The 5984-nt window shown below is 41.9% G+C and overlaps 1 long non-coding RNA gene across 1 annotated transcript; it reads right to left on the bottom strand.

The window, feature by feature from the left end:
* Positions 1–1215: 1215 nt before the first annotated feature.
* On the bottom strand, positions 1216–2634 carry LOC123590619. The gene is made up of 2 exons (XR_006708875.1): positions 2477–2634; positions 1216–1408 (listed from the first exon to the last, which is right to left on the bottom strand). It is a non-coding gene; the product is annotated as an uncharacterized LOC123590619 (long non-coding RNA).
* Between the last annotated feature and the right edge of the window lie 3350 nt (positions 2635–5984).

Raw genomic sequence — 5984 nt, 5'->3', positions numbered from 1 at the left:
GCCCACTTCGGATCCTCTGCCCCCCGTCTCTGCCCCTCCCCTGGTCACATGTGCTCTTTTTCTCTCTTCTCTCTGCAAAATAAATAAACATTAAAAAAAAAAAAAAAACTGGGCATGAAAGGAAGAGCTTACATCATTTCTTGTTTACAAGGAACTTCTGGGACCTAAATCTGCTTCCCTTCACTCTCCTCTCCTGGGCTGCACCCACCCTGCCCTACCTACCCTTCCCTGCTGCTCCTGCTCCGTCTCTCTCACATGATAGCAAGAAAACAGAAAAGACACAATATTTTTTACCAAAGGCCTACAAGTTCCAAAATGTACTGGCTTCATGATACTTTTTCTTCACTAGGTCAAGAATTTAAACCCCAGTCTGGTCCCAAGTTCTCCCCCTTCCCGAATGCATTTGTGCTCCTTTATTATCTTTCCTCATATGTTTTTAAAAAATGTTTATTTATTTCTTTTGAGAGAGAGTGTGAGCAGAGGAGGAGCAGAGAGACAGGGAGAGAGAGAGAATCCCAAGCAGGCTCCATGCTGTCAGCACTGAGCTGGACGTGGGGCTCCATTCCACAAACCACAAGATCATGACCTGAACTGAAATCAAGAGTCGGACACTTGACTGACTGAGCCACCCAGGCGCTCATTTTCTTATATGTTTTAATTTGGGAACAATTTTTTCTATCAGGATCTAATCTAAACCTCAGAAGGCACAAAGTTCAAGTAAGGGCAGAGTCTCCTTAGTCTATATATGTCACCACCACTGGAGTGGATGTCAGGTAGTCTTGATTTCTGTAGGGGTGTCCATCATCCATGTGGAGATGCAGTCCAGGCCCCGGGAAACAGTCTGGACTGAAGGCATTTTCCCCGACTATCCTCTGTGGTTACAGCTTCGTACAAAAGAGTATCCACAAAGTTTAGACCTGGGATGGCAAAAGCATCTTTCTTCCTCACGTCTCGAGGCAGATCAGGAAGGAAGTGACACGGTTTGCAAATGCTCACCCCGAATCTACCTTTGTGATTCAGGTTAGAGAAAAAGAAGAATAGTGGTAGAAGGGGTTAAAATGAAAGGATGAAGAGAGAGAGAAAAGAGCATTAATTAAAAGTATTAAGTGATAAAAAAAAAGTATTAGATGATTTTGTCATAGATATCTGAGACCAAATCCAAATAACTGCAGAAATTTTCTAAACCTGGGAACACACACACACGCACACACCCAATGAAATGAATAAATATTAATTTATTTTATTGTGAGTGAGTGGATCCTGAGAAGACATATGGAAGGATGGTCAATTATAAGTTTCTGTTTTGCAAGTCAGCCAGTAGTTCAGGGATACCATAGAGGAAGCATTTCTGAATCTAAACAGAGAACATCTGGAATTTTTCCATTCCTCTGGAATTTGTCATCTTCATCTGCTTTTTTTTTTTTTTTTGAGAGAGAGAGAGAGAGAGAGAGAGAGAGAGAGAGAGGGAATCTTAAGCAGGCTCCATACTCAGCTCAGAGCTCGATGTAGGGCTCGAACCCACGAACCATGAGATCATGACCTAAGCCGAAATCAAGAGTCTGATGCTTACCTGACTGAACCACCCAGGCACCACTCCCTTGCTTTTTTTTAATACACCAATATCTCTGCAAAAGCAAAACCTAGTCAGCCAATATCCTTCTTATCAGATAGTTGCCAAAAACAATATGCCTCTAATTCATAATTCATAACGATCAGCAACTGACCCCTCTGCACAGGGGACCTAGTTCTGCTTTCCCCTTGCTGAAGAGCAATGACTTATCTTGTTGAGGATCAGGGACTCTTGTATGCTGCTATAATAGTGATAATGAAACTGTGAAAGGCACTGCAAACCAGCTAGAGTTAGAACATGTTAGCCCTGTGGGTGGCTTCTCTCTTCCTCTCCTCTCTAGTGTAAAATACACCCAGGGCTGAAGGCCGAACATCTGTTAATCTGGCCATTTAACAAGGAGTCTTTAAAGAAATTTATTTAAACTTTTTCCTCCCATAGGGATCCAAAAGTTCTAGCTATGCCATAGATTGGTAGAATAAAATGAGAAGGGTGCTTTAGCTCAGTTTCTCCCCTCTAAGAAACAAGGAGAGGGAGAATTACCACAGCTGCAGGGTTGTGCAGTACTAGCCAATTTTTTTTTTGTTAATTTTTTTTTCAATGTTTATTTATTTTTGGGACAGAGAGAGACAGAGCATGAACGGGGGAGGGGCAGAGAAAGAGGGAGACACAGAATCGGAAACAGGCTCCAGGCTCTGAGCCATCAGCCCAGAGCCTGATGCGGGGCTCGAACTCACGGACCACAAGATCATGACCTGGCTGAAGTCGGACGCTTAACCGACTGCGCCACCCAGGCGCCCCCAAATTTTAAAACATAAAAACATCTCCTCTGACCGTCCTCCACCCACCCCCCGGCCCCTGTTTCCTTCAGATTGTTTTTCTCCATCCATTGGTGCACAAATATCTTACTTGTCTCCAAGTCTGCCCTCAAGAAAGAGTACTTATCCAGGTTCAGGGTGAAAAGACCTCAAAATGTGGATCCAGTGAGGCCTGGATTTGGTTCGAATCTTGAGTCGGCTACTTACAAACCCGGGCCAGTGCAGGCAAGTTACTTCACTCTGTGTGTGAGCTTCCTCTTTCCGTGGGTGGGGTCACGGGGAGGGAAGGAAGTGATGGAGATAAAAACAGCTAACTCATATTTTATATCAATGTTCTCCTTACTCAACAAATATTGAGTCTAAATATGTGTGTGCACTTAGGATACAATGGTAAACGAGACTCAGAACTGGCGCTCAAGGAGTTTATAATCTGATGGAAACTCGTGAGTGCCTATTATATACAGACAGTCCCTAACTTATGATGGCTTGACTTGATTTTTTTGACTTTGTGATGCTGCAAAAGGGATACATATTCAGCAGAAACTGTACTTCAGATTTTGAATTTTGCTCTTTTCCCAGGCTAGCGATATGGGGTATGATACTCATGACGCTGGGCAGTGGCAGTGAGCTGCAGCCACGGGTTCGGGAGAGTAAACAGCTCATACGCTTACAACCTCTCTGTGCCCGTACAACCATTCTGGCTTTCACTTTCAGTACAGTATTCAATAAGTTGCATGAGCTATGCAACAGTGAAGTATAAAATAGGTTTTGTGTTAGATGATCTTGCACAACTATAGGCTAGTGTAAATGTTCTGAGCACGTTTAAAGTGGGCTAGGCTAAGCTAGGGTGTTTGGTTGGTGGGATGTATTAAATGCATTTCTGACTTATGACATTTTCAACTTATGATGGATTTATTGGCATCTCCTATACAGTACAAATCATATTCAGCTACTTGACATTCATTCTCTTATTTTCTATATTCACTGAAAAGGTATATGCAACATATGTTCCTAAATGATTTAAGGGAATAGTACAAATATTTATCATATACCATTCATCTGCCAGGCTGTGGTCCCTCTCCCTCTGCCCCCCATGCATTTTCTCATGTAATCTTCACAACAGATGCGAGGTAAGAATTATCCCCAATTTACAGAAGAAGAAACTGAGATCCAGAGGGGTTAAACACCAAGGACTCTTGACAGATGAGTTTGTGAGATTATAGTCTGAGCTGCTGTAATGAGGACACCAGAAAGTATAGTGGCTTAATTAATTAAGTTGATGCTTTCTTAACAGCCCCAGTGTGAGCATTCCAGATTGTCAGAGCAACAATACTCCATGAGGTCATTTTGAGACCCAGGTTCCCTTTCTAATATTACTGCCACGGCAAAAGCTCAGTCACCACCATGTATACGTTCCAGCATATGGGAAGGAAAAACACTCGTTAGGGCAACTAGCTTTATCCTGAAGGAGATGACCCCGAATTTGTGAAAATCCTGCTTGCTCACACTCCACTGACCTGAACTTAGACTCATGGCCATACTTCACTGCCCAGGAGGCTGGAAATGTAGTCTGTGGCTGGACAGCCGTGTGCCCTGCTGAAACTTAGGATATTCTCTTACCGAACATAAATTGACAACGAGCACTTAGAGAAGTTAGTAGCCCCTGGCCCAGTAAGTAAGTGACGAAGCAGAAATTCAACCTTAGATTTGCTTGAATCCAATTACCACCTCTTAGATACAGGAGCTAGAGAATTCTGGCTCTTCTTTAATTTGTCTTCAGTGCCTAATAATAATAATAATAATGATAATGGCATTTTATTATTATAGTTTAGGATCAAGCAATTGAAATTGCGTGTCAACTTCTCAGAAACATAGGGGTATTATTTTTTTTTTAAGTTTTCTTCCTATAGATGCTAATATTTTTTCCCTCAGTTTTCTTGGAAATATCTCGAACTTTTAGCAGTCTGGCCTTGTGATTCATGTGAACCAGTTGCTAAATGGGTTACAGAAGAAAGAGAGAAAAATATAGCTACTTAAAAAAAAAAAACCAAAAAACCTGTCATTTCCTTGCCAAATCTGTAAGAGGTGATATTTTAAAGGTAGTAAAGTGCAGCCGGTTATAGGTTTCGTTAAAGTTGGCTAATGTAGGAGAATGAGTGAAATGTCATTTTCCCCCTCTCTCTAAGGTTTCTTTTCCCCCATCACCCTAAAAACAAAGAACCTTAAAACTATATTTTAGGATGCAAAAGGAATAGACCAAGTTTTCATATTCTTGCTAAAGAAAGAAATCGTGATTAATTTCTTTTTCTTCTTTAAATTTATTTTTAAAAAGGGAGAAAAACTTTTTAGTTTAGAGCAGAACAAATGTCATGTGCATGTTTCTCTAATTAAGCTTTGTATATTCTTATTTTTTGTCACTTTTATAAGTAAATGTAACTCTTCCATGTCGTGATATAAAGGGCTAGTGGGTAACTCAACATTCTAGGCTCCTTTAAAGCTTCTCATTATAAAATCCGCACTTTTTCTTTCCCCCCTCTGCACCCATTGCATAATCACTAACTATAAGGTAGTTGTCTGAACTGGTTGCCACAAACCTTTTCCCCTTCTTTCACTTTATCTTAGTCCCTGAAATCTTGTCTCCATGATCTTTGATCCAATCACTCCAAAATGCTTTTTTGAAAACTTGCTAATGATCTCCTAACTGCCAAACTCAATGTTTATATCATCCTTGTACTCTTTGCAGCCTCTCATACTACAGACCACTCCCTTTCTGTTTGAAACTCTCATTTTTTCAGATCTGAATTTTAAAACATTTTTGCCCTTGAGCCCTCTGTTCTCTCGCTCCAGCAGCCCAGACCCATTAGGGCTTTTCTCTCCCACTGCTTCAGCTAGAACCTCTACATTCAGGTGGATCTACCTCTCTAGCTCCATTCTTCATGAGGTCCAACCTTGTATTTCCCAAGCGTTTCCACCTGAGCACTTCTCTGTGGCTGGCCCTACTGAAAGCAACAGGTGTGACAGTGCACGCATGCATGGTCTTTCTCCCCAAAGCCAGCACCTTCTCTGAATTCCTAGTTCGATCAGTGGTACCAGCCAACTCTATGTCCTGGCTAGAGAATTTGATAAACTTTTTTTTTTAAATGTTTATTTTTGAGAGAGAGAGAGAGAGACAGAGTGTGAGTGGGGGAGGGACAGAGAGAGAGAGAGAGAGAGACACGGAATCCGAAGCAGGCTCCAGGCTCTGAGCTGTCTGCACAGAGCCCAATGTGGGGCTTCCTGAGCTGGAGTCAGACACTTAACCGAGTGATCCATCCAGACACCCTGATAAATTAATCTTGATTAATGCACCCATCATTGATTCTTTCTTTTTCTTGTTTTCAAATGTTTATTTATTTATTTTTGAGAAAGGGAGAGAGAGAGAGAAGGAAGGGCAGAGAGAGAGGGAGACAGAATCCCAAGCAGGTTCCACACTGTCAGTGCAGAGCCCGATGCAGGGCTTGAACTCAGGGACCGTGAGATTATGACCTGAGCCAAAACCAAGAGTCTACGCTTAACCGACTGAGCCACCCAGACGCCCCTCTTTCTTTTTCTAGTACCCA

Source organism: Leopardus geoffroyi, chromosome B4 (assembly GCF_018350155.1).
Source record: "Leopardus geoffroyi isolate Oge1 chromosome B4, O.geoffroyi_Oge1_pat1.0, whole genome shotgun sequence".
NCBI classification, from domain to species: Eukaryota; Metazoa; Chordata; class Mammalia; order Carnivora; family Felidae; genus Leopardus; species Leopardus geoffroyi.
Note: the sequence above shows the minus strand (reverse complement) of the source record. Positions and strands in the feature narration are given on the sequence as shown.